Source organism: Macaca thibetana, chromosome 2, assembly GCF_024542745.1.
Source record: "Macaca thibetana thibetana isolate TM-01 chromosome 2, ASM2454274v1, whole genome shotgun sequence".
NCBI lineage: Eukaryota > Metazoa > Chordata > Mammalia > Primates > Cercopithecidae > Macaca > Macaca thibetana.
The window spans coordinates 175,597,365-175,611,385 of record NC_065579.1 but is presented as its reverse complement, the minus strand read 5'-3'; the positions used below and the strand labels follow the sequence as shown (position 1 = coordinate 175,611,385).

Here is a 14,021-nt window from a genome sequence, read left to right as displayed (position 1 = left end):
CGTGCGGAGGCGTAAAGGGGCCATGAGCGCTGGGACCCGCGAGCCACCCGAGGTGCGCCGCAGCCACCGCCGAGAGGGCTCCCGGGAATCCTGGAGCCCCAGTGAAGGGCGGGAGGGGCGCGCAGCCTCGCGGGTAAGCCCAGGAGCCTTGGGGGCCGAGATAATCTGCTCTGGGACCCTCTTTTGTCCAATCGCCGGCGGGGTTGTGCAACTGGGAAGCCAAGAGGAGTGTCCAGCTCCTCGTTCACTATTGTTTTCTTGTAAAAGGGTCTGTACGCGAGGAGGGTTGAGGGGTCTGGAAGGTTCTGGTCTCTTACCGTATAAAGTTTTTCGAGAAACCCTTCTTCCCTCCACAGTAGAACTAGACCTAACAAAACAAGCAGCGAGGCAGCTTAGGAGAAAGGAGGACGGTGAGTAAATTGCAGTGTTTGGGCTGCTGTTAATTTTCAAGATAAGGGCGAAGCAACTTGTCATTTTGCGGCCGCCGGTTCCGGAGATCCCAGCAATCTCAAGCGTCTTTCTTGTGTGCTGTTATTTTGGCTTAAAAGAAAACCTATGAAAAGCGACAGCCCAGAAACCAAAAACAAACCCAAAGCACCTTCTTTGGGATTTTCAGTAGCGGGGGTTGGCGGGGGCGCTGGGGAGGAGCAGGCGGGGGAGAAGAGGTTGCCGTTGAAAGATGATGTTTAAAAACACTGTGTGGGGGTAGGGATGAAAATAACATGGTGACTGCTAGTGTATCCGAAATCACACCGATTCTAAACTCGCAAGTCCCATTTGCCTTACGAGGACCAGCTGGGTGCTATGAGTGGGTGGATAGTTAAGGAAACTGCAGCTCTGCTGGAAGCTCCTCGTGCTCTGTGGTCTGGTGTCCACGCTGACCTTTGAGCCTCATAACTCTTCGGGTCTCCAGGGGCCACCTCTTTTAGGCTAGCCCGAATGTTTGACTTTCGGGTCCTCAATCTTCCTCACCTAGCTGCAGACCATAAAGCTGTCTTTTTATTTACAGGGAGATGTTAAATATTTGGGAAAATCTGCTCAGGCTGCCAGGTCATTTTCCGTTTGAAAGCATGCCGATTTGACTTTTGCAAGTTGGTTGTTGCTTCTTTTTTGTTTCACTAAGAACGCTTTTCATACCAAGATCTGCGAAAAAAGATGTTATTTAGTTTATTGTCTCTGAGTAACGCCAAATTCCAGAGGCTTTTTAGATAATGGCAACTTTGCTTATAAGAAGAGAATTTTTCTAGAAAGTGTTGCCTTGGTCTGGTTTCCTAAGTTGTTCTCGTGGTCATGTAGACCGGGAGGGGAGATCTTCATTCCTTGTGATGTGAACTGTATTTTTACTATAGTTCCTCAAGTCCCAGATAGCACCATATGTTGTTTACATGGTGCGGTAAAATGGGACTGCAATTTTGACTACATTTCAGCAGATTTGTTGGAGATAGTTTGTTCTTATGCCCTAAATCAATTTAAAAAAAATAAAAACCTTTGAGGCTCAAGAATAGACAGCATTGACAGAAGAATACCATTAAGAGACATACCGTTTAAAAACATCAGTCTGTCTCCTGTGAAATTGTAAATTGTAGGTGTTCTTATTCAGTGGCAGAGGACTGGATTTCACAGCTGTTTTCTTCTGTTGGAGACATTTCTGTGTTCCACATCATGTGGAACCTTATGGGAGAAGTGAGTACTGCCATGTTTCCCACATTTCCCTGATAAGCATCATCTGCTAACCACGCAAACTGCCAGATGGCTTCCATGGAAATTGTGCTTCCATCCAGGTTTGGGGACCAGAGATCTGTTTAGCCTGCGTTTTAGGTGATGCTTATTGAGAAGGTGAAGGAAGCATGGAACTCCTATTTGGCACCCACTCTGATTTTCGGTGTGTTTTCATATGCTATTTTATTTATCTTCCTGACAAAACTCCTGCAAGAAAGGAATTTTTAGCCACATTTATAGCTTAAAAAACCAAGATTGCCTTAGGTTGAGTTGCAGTGGCTCACATAAAGGTCTGACTCTACCTCTGCCTACACCATCGCAGGCATCCTCTGTAGTATACATTATGCACACATTCTTCCATTTCCTGTGCATATCTTTCTCCTTTGCCTGGCATATCCTCAATTTATATATACCTTAGTCTGAATATACCTTTCTAGTTATCCCCAGGCTGGGCTTCTTGAATAGGTGGTCTGTGTATTTTGCCTTCCTTGTGACAACTTTAGACTTTCACCAGCCAGGTACCTTCTATCTTCTGCACATCTCTGATGTGCCACTTAGGTGAGCAGGGTCTGGCGAAATCTAGGACTTTATGCTGTCTTCAATGGGCATATTCCAAAAGTCCTTTCCTTTCTGAATACACCTCAAGCTACATGTTACCTGGAAGAAATTTTCCCAGGGTTACACCCCCACCCTCACAGTTGAAATGAAACATTCTCTCCTGTCTGTCCCAACTGTGATGGATAATGGCACACGTCACACATCACAGTTTCCAATTTAACCCTTAGGGGACCCACACCATTGTGGGGTAGCTGGAGTTCTTTCCCCTGATGGTGACACCTCAGTACTGAATTAGCTGCAGTGTCTCAGACTTGGTCAGGAACTTCACTGTCCCATAATCAGGCTAAGAAGTGCTGAGATTCTGGCAGTGAGGTTGTGAAAGTAAAAGATAACAGGATCGGCCGGGCGCGGTGGCTCACGCCTGTAATCCCAGCACTTTGGGAGGCCGAGGCGGGCGGATCACAAGGTCAGGAGATCGAGACCACGGTGAAACCCCGTCTCTACTAAAAATACAAAAAATTAGCCGGGCGCGGTGGCGGGCGCCTGTAGTCCCAGCTACTTAGGAGGCTGAGGCAGGAGAATGGCCTAAACCCAGGAGGCGGAGCTTGCAGTGAGCCGAGATCTCGCCACTGCACTCCAGCCTGGGCGACAGAGCGAGACTCCGTCTCAAAAAAAAAAAAAAAAAACAAAACAAAACAAAAAAAAAAAGATAACAGGATCAGTAAGACCTGGTTTTCTTCCTTGTGCCCATGTTTCTTTTTCTTGGAGAGATTTTGGTCATCTGGGGGGATTGTCCAGTTTACCTTTTTACTGCCAAAAACTTTCGTATCTGACCAGGGGCTTTCCTCTTTCTGGACCACTGAGAAAGAGGGAAAGGAAAGCACCTAGCCCATAGGAGATTTTCTTAAAAACATTGAAAAGCTGAGTGAAAAGTTACCTTCTCCCCCATTTTCTTTTTCCCCTTCTTATATGCTTGGCCTTAGACAAAGTATACAGATAGCATCATTGCATACTTTCCAATGTATTTAGTGCTGGGCTTTGAAAGCTGTTTTAAACATTGATTTACTTTTTATTTGGTTGGGAATGGAAAGATCTTTAGGATATGATAAGAACAAGGCCCCCACATGAGGAGATGGCAAGGAAGCTGGAGATTCCTCCAGAGGCGGCAGGGTTATTCTCACCTTCCACACGTTGTGGAAACATGCCTGGAGTTCTTATGGCTGTGGGTCAGAGTCACTATGCTGAAAGATGGGGGCAACAAGGGAGCAGAAGTGTTTTTTTTCAGAGGACTTTGGGTGTTATTCCATGTGATCATTGAGGTGGGACTTCCCTAATGGTCAGCCTACATTTACTGAGTGTCCACCATGTAACAAGAAGTGTTCTTGTGGCGGGGGGCGGGGGGACACAGGGGCTTTGCTGTGTCCCGTGTTGGACACAGCAAAGCCCCTGCTCTTACAGAGCATACGTTTTATGGGGACAGAGTCAACAAATAAGATACAAGTACATGAAACTGTATTTCAGATAGAATGAGTGTCACACAGACAGTACATTATGGAGGTGTGATCGAGAGGGGTATAGAGGAAGCTACTTTAGAGCAGTCAGAGAGCTTATCCGAGGAGGGGATATTTGAGCTGAGATGTGAATGATGAGAAGGAGCCAGGCAAGTGGAGCACAGAAGGTTAAGGGCATAGCAGATAGAGGTACCAGCACCTGCAAAGGCCCTGAGGCATGAGTGAATTTGGGTTGTTTGAGAAACAGAAGGTGCAGTGTGAGAAGAGAGTAGTTAAGACAACAGGTAGTGAAAAAAGAGTGCAAAAGAGGGAGTGGGAGGAGATGCCGTCAGTAAGATAGGAAGGCAGATTTTGTGAAATTTGAATTGTATTCTAATTAGAATGGGATGCCTGGAGATTTTTGATGAGAGCCTAATTCAGTCTTCACCCAGTGGTGATGGGCTTTCCTGTCTCTTCTTTTTCTTTGTTTTTGAGATGGAGTCTTGCTCTGTCGCCTAGGCTGGAGTGCAGTGGCTCTATCTCTGCTCACTGAAACCTCTGCCTCCTGAGTTTCAGTGATTCTCCTGTCTCAGCCTCCCAAGTAGCTGGGATTACAGGCACGCGCCACCATACCTGGCTATTTTTTTGTATATTTTTTAGTAGAGATGGGGTTTTGCCATGTTGGCCAGGCTGGTCTTGAACTCCTGAACTCAGGTGATCCATCCACTTCGGCCTCCTAAAGTGTTGTGATTACAGGTGTGAGCCACCACACGTGGCCCTTTCCTGTCTCTGTCTCTGTTTCTCTCTCACACACACACAAACACACAAATTTCTACTCATAGTTGCCTTTTTTTCTTCCCACTAATTGGCCATAACTGATTTCCCCTCTCTTTTCCCTAGGGCAGAGCACAGGAATATCACAAAGACAGGCAGGGCTCAGAGAAACCTGTACAGTATTCCTTTTATCCTCTTGTCCTTTGATTTCAGGATGTCTCATCATCACCACTCTATTAGTATCTAGGGAGGCTTGGCACAATTTTTAGAGAGAAAATTATTTTTGAGATTCTTTGGCCTATTGTTAACTTACATACTTAACTAGCATACAAAACAACTAACTTTTGGCTTTTCTGATTAACACAGTGGCATAAAACCTGAAACCTCAGGAGCCTGATCCCACATTCATTGATATCCAAGGGCTTAAAGTAAAAGGATGGAGAAAAGTCTGGCAAGCAAATGGAAAACAGAAAAAAGCAGAGATTGCTATTCTAATTTTAGACAAAACAGATTTTAAACCCACAAAGACGAAAAAAGACAAAGATAGTGATATGGTTTGAATCTGTGTCCCCACCCAAATCTCATATTCAATTGTAATCATCAGTGTTGGAGGTGGGCCTGGTGGGAGGTAATTGGATCATGGGGGGCAGTTTCTAATGGTTTAACACCATCCTCGTGGGTGCTGTTCTTGTAATATTGAGTGAGTTCTGACAAGATCTGGTTGTTTAGCTGCCGCACCCCCACCCAGCCCCACCTTTCCTCCTATTCCAATTGTGTAAGATGTGCCTGCTTCCCCTTCACCTTTTGCCAGGAGGCTTCTGTAAGTTTCCTGAGGCCTCCCGGCCGTGCTTTCTGTACAGCCTGAAGAACCATGAGCCAATTAAACCTCTTTTCTTTGTATATTACCTAGTTTCAGGTATTTCTTTCTTCTTTTTTTAAAAATAGGGTCTCTATTGAACCAGCTGGAGTGCAGTGGCACAATCATTATTCACTGAAGCCTCAACCTCATGGGCACAGGCAATCTTACCATATCAGCCTCCTAGGTAGCTGGGACTGCAGTACACACCGCCACACCCGGCTAATTTTTAAAAAAGTTATTTGTAGAGATGGGGTCTCACTGAGTTGCCCAGGCTAGTCTTGAACTTCTGGGCTCAAGCAATCCTCCTGCCTCGGCCTCCCAAAGTGTCGGGATTACAGGCATAAGCCTCTGTGCCCAAACGCAGGTATTTCTTTATAGCAGTGTGAGAATGAACTAATGCAGATGGGCATTATATGATGGTAAGGGGTTCAATTCAACAGGAAGACCTAACTGTCCAAAATATATATGCCGTCAACACAGGAGCACCCGGATTCACAAGGTAAGACCTATGAAGAGACTTAGATTTCCACACTATCACAGTGGGAGACTTTAACACCCCACTGGCAGTATTAGACAGATAATCAAGGCCAAAAACTAGCAAAGATATTCAGGACCTGAACTTGACAGAATGAACCTAATAGACATCTACAGAACTCTCCACCAAAAAATGACAGAATATACGTTCTTCTCATCTGCACATGGCACATACTCTAAAATCAGCCACACAAATGGATATAAAACAATCCTCAGCAAATTCAAAAAAACGAAACTCATACCAACCACACTCTCAGACCACAACACGATAAAAATATAAATCAATACTAAGAAAATAACTCAAAACCATACAATTATATGAACATTAAAGAACTTGCTCCTGAATGACTTTTCGGAAAACAGTGAAATGAAGGCAAAAACCAAAACGTTCTTTGAAACGAATGAGAACAAAGATACAGCATACCAGACCTCTGGGACACAGCTAAAGCACTGCTAAGAGGGAAGTTTATAGTGCTAAATGCCTACATCAAAAATTCAAAAAGATCCCAAATTAGCAGCCTAACTTCACATCTAGAGGAACTAGAGGAACAAGAGCTAACCAAGCCTAAAGCTAGCAGAACACAAGAAATAACCAGTAGCAGACTTGAACGGATGGAAATTGAGACAGAAAACAAACAAAAACCAAGACAAAACAAACAAACAAAAAAACAAAACCCCCATGCAAAATGCCATATAAACACAGACCTCTTGTCTTTGAGCTGATTCTATGAAATCCCCTTTCTCATACCGTTAGATTGTAGTCTTAAGAGGTATCAGCCTGTTGCTTCTGACCTCTTAATGGAGTTTTCAGCTTAGGAAATGTTCCATTGCAAATATTTAGGCAGGAAACCTAGAAGGAAGTCTCAAATCCTTTTATTAAAATCTTATGCAACTCTAATATGTAAGAGTCCTTAATGTAATAAGGGGCGGAGGAAGCAGATATAGGGAATGTGTACATTTTCTATGGTTCGCATAGGGCCAAAGAATAAAAGGAGATCATAGATTTTATTTTTTTAATTCCCTCTTTTTTTGTGGATAACTCATTGCATTTAAAAGCTGTAAGATGGGTTATCCAGTTGCATTTAGAGGAGAGCAGTGAGGTGATAATACAGGCATTCAAGTAGGGTACAAATGCATTTTTTAACTACATTTTAGAGCAGCGATTAAATATAATTTATAATCTTAGTTACTTGATAGATTGTGATAGTTAAAGGAGCTTTCTGTTGTAAATGATCTTGTGAGATAAAGGACATTGCTGTCAAAATATTTTTTTTTTTTTTTTTTTGAGACGGAGTCTCGCTCTGTCACCCAGGCTGGAGTGCAGTGGCCGGATCTCGGCTCACTGCAAGCTCCGCCTCCCAGGTTCACGCCATTCTCCTGCCTCAGCCTCCCGAGTAGCTGGGACTATAGGCGCCCGCCACCTCGCCCGGCTAGTTTTTTGTATTTTTTAGTAGAGACGGGGTTTCACTGGGTTAGCCAGGATGGTCTCGATCTCCTGACCTCGTGATCCTCCCGTCTCGGCCTCCCAAAGTGCTGGGATTACAGGCGTGAGCCACTGCGCCCGGCCCAAAATATTTTTAATATTTAAAGCTGATATTTCAGGTAGATGTCAAAGTGATTTAGCTAATTATTCTTGTTTTATCCCAGCTATGCTACAATTAAATGATAAATAATTTGATTTTTTTGATAAACAGGATGTAAGGAGATATGTGTGTTTTCTGATCATCAAGTAACTATAAGTATTTTGCAGGTACTGAATTTTCTGGAGGACAAGTCTGACTCTCTTATTGCAAAAAACTTTTTTTTTTTTTTACAAATTTGCTGTGCATGGCTCTTCTGCTTTAGTCATAGAATAAAAGATCATATCCTTACAAAAGTCTTATATTCAAGCTCTCTAATTATGACCATCAATATTCCTGGACATACACCTTTCATAATAACCTTCCTCAAGCATGATTTTCGTTATTTTTCTTCTGCTCAAAAATCCAGAGAATTTCTCCCACTGATTTTTGAGGTTTTCTGTCATCTCATGTTGCTAACTTTATTGTCCTGTTTGACCCTGTAGCCACGCAGGCCTCCTAGTGCTTTAGCTAAGGCTGTTCTTTGACACTCAGTGCCATTCTTCCCCGTCACACTCTACCATCTAAGCCAGATTAGAACATGTGTTCAGTTTCCAGCTTCATGGCTTATCACTGCATGATTCTGAACAATTTGCCTAACTTTTCTGAGCCTTACTTTCCTTATCTATAAATTTGAAATAATATGCACATCACAGTAATTACGACAATGGAAAAAACACATACAAATATTTGAGCATAGTTTCTGCCAAATGTCAAATATTTAATCAGTGTTATCTGCCACTATTACTATTATAACTCTGTTTTTATAGCTATTATGACAATTCTATTCTTCGTCAGTTAAAAATTGACTTTCTCCAGAAAGTCTTTCTGATTGGTCTTATATACCTCTAATTTTTTCTCAGGTCTGTTTCCTCTTAGCACCTGGCTTCCCTTTGGACTATGTTAAACTACCTATGTTATTATATTTCATCATTCTTTAGTGAATAGCAACAAATACTTGACGTCTGTCATGTGCCAAGTACTCTGCTATTATAAAGGGATCCATGGACATATAGTAGAGGGATTCAGTGTGTGTATGTGTGTGTGTGTGTGTGAGCATGCATGTATGCACATATGTTTTTGAGTGGAGTTGGGGGAAGAAAATCTGTAGGTCGAATAGAGCTGTGAATGTTTCAGAATAAACTAGGCTTAAGGAGCAAAAACCATTCTCTCCAAATGTCCTTGAAAAACTTAACATTTTAAAATCTGAGATGTGGTTGTTTTGTGATTCAAAACGCAGGAGCTCGTAGTTATCTCTGTCCTTGAAACAGCTTTACATGTGCTTGCTTGGACTCCTGTGTGTCATCATCCAAATGCAGGGTAGAGATAGAAAGGGAAGTCCTCCTTGAAGAACGGAATCCCAACAGATGATTCCAATTTATATCAGGGAGTGGGAATGTTGTGGGAGGGGAATTGGGGAGCAGGGTGAGAGGAGAGGGAGAACATTCCGGGCAGCAGGAACAGTATGACCAGAGGTGCTAAGACATGAAACAGTGCCAAGAAGGATTGAGAAGTGCACAAAATTTGGTGTTACTAGAGCACATTGTCAAGAGTCAAGCATTTCAGGAGATGAGGCAGGACAGGCCATAGGAGCCAACTGGAACAGACTTAGAGGCCTATGGCTTATGTATTTATACCTCTCTATAAGGCACTTAGGGAAGTAGGTCTATATAAACAATTTATAACAGGTAAATTCTGCAGTTGCTTCTAAACTTGGACTTGGGGCTTACAATATAGCATGTAATACATTCCTTCCAATTGCTGTTTTTACCAGAATATGATGAAAACATTAGTAAGGTAATACATAATTGATACTTAGCACTCTCACTTTTAATAACTTGAGTGTTTGAAGGATAGAAATGTGAAGTGTCATTGGTGAGTTTTGAGGCAGGGAATTCTGTATGAAGTTTGATAGTAGAGATGGGCTTTGACGGGATGGAGACATCCAATGAGAAGTCAAGAGGATCACTACAAATGTGTGGCCTTGAACCTTTCAGTACCTTCTTCATATATTTTCCACAGTAGAAAGCCAAGTGCTTTCTATTCACTGTTTCATTTTCCACAATTATGTGTATCATAATGTACATACACATTTTCATCAATATTTGATTTGTATTTCTTTGTTGGCACTGCAGTTAAGTTTTGGCTTCCTTCCCCTCTCCACTCCTTTGATTTGATATATCAATGTGTTATTCATAGCTTATACAGTATCTGATGTTAATATTAGGTCTAAAAAATTTTACATTTTTACTCCAAAAATATGTTTCCTAAGTTTGAGTGTTGTCCAGTAGATTTTAACTCTGTCTTTCTGTGGTGTTTCCTCTTCCTTGGAAATTAAGCATTAGGACCCCAAACACCCTAACCACAAGAGCTCAAAATTCCCAGAGAAGAATTAGATGTGAAAGAAACAACTCTATAACTTACTTGAACTTTAATTAGCCTGAAAGTGGAATGTCGGGGAGAGATCTGCAAGGAGGCTAGGAAAACAGAGCGAAGCAGAATATCAGCATATTTCCAGCACTGTGCAGGGGAGATCATACCCTTATTGTGGGGTCCATGCTTACTAAACAACTTTTTAATTATCACTCATGGATTTTCCTGTAGAAGTTGTCAATCTACCGGTTCAAATATACAAACTTCTTGGCCTTTATAGTTTTCTTTTTCTTTTGTTTTTCTTTCTTTCTTTTTTCTTTCTTTTTCTTTTTGTGATGGAGTTTTGCTCTTGTTGCCCAGGCTGGAGTGCAATGGCGTGATCTGAGCTCACCACAACCTCTGCCTCCTGGGTTAAGCGGTTCTGCTCCCTCAGCCTCTTGAGTAGCTGGGATTACAGGCATGTGCCACCACGCCTGGCTAATTTTGTTTTGTATTTTTAGTAGAGACGGGGTTTGCCCATGTCAGTCAGGCTGGTCTCAAACTCCTGACCTCAGGTGATCTGCCTCCCAAAGTGCTGGGATTACAGGCATCAGCAACCATGCCACGCTTTTTTTTTTTTCTGAGACAGGGTCTTGCTCTGTCGCCCAGGCTGGAGTATAGGGGCACAATCTTGGCTCACTGCAACCTCCCTTCCTAGCTCAAGCCTCAGCCTCTAGAGTAGCTAGGAACATAGATGAGAGCCATTAAGCCTAGCACTTTTTTTTTTTTTTTTTTTTTTGGTATTTTTCGTGGAGATGGGGTTTTGCCATGTTACCCAGGCTGTTCTCCACCTCCTGACCTCAGGGCGATCTATCCACCTCAGCCTCACAAAGTGCTAGGATTACAGGCATAAGCCACTATGCCTGGCCCATTTTTTTTCTTAATTTAAATGAATTACTTCATTTCCAGTTACAAAGCAGCCTCTTAAGAATTCTGCTTCTCAGGTGAACAGACAACTCAAGTGTCTGAACCAGCAGGGCTGAGCTGCCAGCTCCTGGCTGTGTAACTCCTCCCAGATAATGCCCCTCCCTGAGGTCCTAGCTGGGCTTCCAAGACCCCTGTTTCTTGGATAGCTCCATCTTCTCTAATGTTTTGTAAACTTTTTATGGAAATACATCAGACATACAGAGGAGTACACAAAGCATGTAAGTACAGTTCAGTAAATTTCCTTACAGTGAATGCACCCAGGCAGGCTGCCTCCAGATGAAGAAATAGGACAGTACTGGCCCTCTAGAAGGGTACCATGTGTTCCCACCCAGTCACTATTACTCCTCACATGTTAACCACTATTCTGACTTTTGACACCATAGATAAATTCTTTCCTGTTTTTCTTTCACATTAATTAACACCCGGTATTCAGAATGACCTAGAACATTAGGATCCCTCTGGCTGAGGGTGAGCCTTGGGCACCTCAACGAGGGTGTAATTGGTTCAGTTTTCCCCCGCCCCACCACTACCCCAAGAGATGTTTAGAAGTCCTAATCCCCAGTACCTCAGACTGTGACCTTATTTGAAAATAGGGTCATGGCAGATGTAATTAGTTAAGATGAGGTCACACTGGAGTAGGGTGGGTCCCTAATGCAATATGATTAGTGTCCAGGTGAAGACAAACACAGGGAGAACGCCACGTGAAGACAGAATTGGAGTGATGCATCCACAAGCCAAGGAATGCCCGAGATTGGTGGCAGAACCAAAGCTAGGAAGAGGCAAAGAAAGATTCCTCTCTACAGTTTTCAGAGGGAGCATGACTCTGATAACACCTTGATTTCAGACTTCTACCCTCCAGAACTGTGAGACAGTAAATATCTGTTGTTTTAAGCTACCCAGTATGTGGCACTTTGTTTCAGCAGTCCTAGGCACTAATACAGAGGTTCTGTTGTGGGACTGGTGCTCTGATCCCTCTTCTCTGCATCCCCTGAGTATGCTTGGTTCTTGGTCCTGAAGATGGCCCAACTGAGTAGTGCTACATCCTGTCCAAGCTGTGGCTCTCTAAACTGACTCACAAACTGCCTCTCTTGCTTCTGGTTACTCCCTGTGATGTGCCCCAGGGGCAAACAGAAGTTTCATTACGATTATATTGGTTTTTCTACATTTCTTGACTCTGCTCTTTACTACACTTTGAGATTGAGCCAGTTTGCTTCCTGACATGCTCCAGGTTGAGCCTTGCAGGGCTGCCCGTCTGCACCTTGCCTGGGTCTCTGCTGAAGTGTTCTTATTCATCCTCCCAGACCCAGATTGGGGCCACACCTCTGGTGTCCAGTTTTTCCCAGTTCCCCTGGCCCCAAAAACATCTTTGATAGGAAAAAAAAAAAATCAGTTCACTTTATTTTTTAAATGTGATTTTCCAAATAGTGTGGCATGTTGTAAATAAAGGCTTCATTATGCTGAACTTTGGCATATCGAAGATTCCTTCTTCTTTGATAAAATAGAAGAGCCCTCAGTTTAAAAAGCAGCCCAACAATTAGACTTTGGTTAGTAATAGGGAACTATGCAGAGCATACTAGCAAAAGATTGACTTTAAACTGCCTTACAACTTTTTTTTTTTTGGTTTTTTGTTTTTTTGAGACGGAGTCTTGTTCTGTTGCCCAGGCTGAAGTTTAGTGGCAAGATCTTGGCTCACTGGAGCCTCTGCCTCCCGGGTTCAAAGAATTCTCCCAGCCTCAGCCTCCGGAGTAGCAGGGATTACAGGTGCCTGCCACTACACCCGGCTAATTTTTCTATTTTTTGTAGAGACGGGGTTTTGCCATGTTGGCCAGGCTGATCTCCAACTCCTGACCTCAGGCGATCCTCCCTCCTTGGCCTCCCAAAGTGCTGGGATTACAGGCATGAGCCACTGCGCCCGGCTCAGACTAAATAATCTTGAAGGACCCTTCCAAGTTTAAAATTGTGATGGATTCTATAGTTAGTAATTAGTAATAGTGGATAGAAGATGGTAGAAACTCAGGAACTGTACTTTCTATGCATTTAAGGAGAGAATAATCCTGAGGCACAAATATATCATGATCCATAATTTCTTTAGGTTCAAACTTCTGTCTTATGGTGAAGACTTCTCTAGTAGTAGGCATTAAACAGCACTCCTTTGCTTTTCTCCTGATTTCTTTTTTTTTTTTTTTTTGAGACGGAGTCTCGCTGTGTCTCCCAGGCTGGAGTGCAGTGGCGTGATCTCGGCTCACTGCAAGCTCCGCCTCCCGGGTTCACGCCATTCTCCCGCCTCAGCCTCCCAAGTAGCTGAGACTGCAGGCGCCCACAACCGCGCCCGGCTAGTTTTTTGTATTTTTAGTAGAGACGGGGTTTCACCATGTTAGCCAGGATGGTCTCGATCTCCTGACCTCGTGATCCACCCGCCTCGGCCTCCCAAAGTGCTGGGATTACGGGCTTGAGCCACCGCGCCCGGCCGCTTTTCTCCTGATTTCTAAATGGGTTTGCTACTTAGCACTTCAAAAGTGAAATGTATATAGAGATATATGAAAATAAGCACTTTTAGTTTCTTTGAAAATTGAAACATTTATGTACTTAAAAAAAATCCTCTGTAATCTACAACTCAGCACATCAGTTGATTTTGTTTTTCTTTAATGCCTTTCGGTACAGTACATTCTCATTTAATGTCATTAATAGTTTTTTGGAAACTACAACCGTAAGCAAAACATTTTTGTTCAATGTTACTTTATTGTTGATGAAAAAAATTGGTATTCGTATACCTTACTTTGCTCGAAGTCATAGTTTCCAAGAATTTATGAATAATAAGTGAGGATTAACTATAAGGTGTTACATACACATATATCTAACACATAAAAATAATCTTCATGTAGTAAACTTTTAAAAACTTTCTTTGGTAAAATCTATTTTTTATGTTACTATATGATTTTCATAATAGCCAAGCATAATTATTTCCCTGTTGAAGGACATTAGAGTTCATAAATGGCCTCTGAAATAAAATATTTGCCATTTTTAAGGTATTTGTTTTCTAAGAATTTTTAAAAATAAGTATATTCTAACAGAGAACATAGTGGTAGAAAAACCCCACCTTCATCCTCTTAAGGTCCCAACTGGGTCCAA

The 14,021-nt window shown here is 42.6% G+C and overlaps 2 protein-coding genes across 4 annotated transcripts in view; one reads left to right on the top strand and one right to left on the bottom strand.

Annotated features, from left to right (window-relative positions):
- CLDND1 (claudin domain containing 1) overlaps window positions 1–14,021 on the bottom strand; it is an 871,794-nt gene that overhangs the window by 207,805 nt on the left and 649,968 nt on the right. The window lies entirely within an intron of this gene.
- The window catches only part of ST3GAL6 (ST3 beta-galactoside alpha-2,3-sialyltransferase 6), a 60,707-nt gene that overhangs the window by 758 nt on the left and 45,928 nt on the right, over window positions 1–14,021 (top strand). The gene's annotated exons all lie outside the window — the stretch shown is intronic.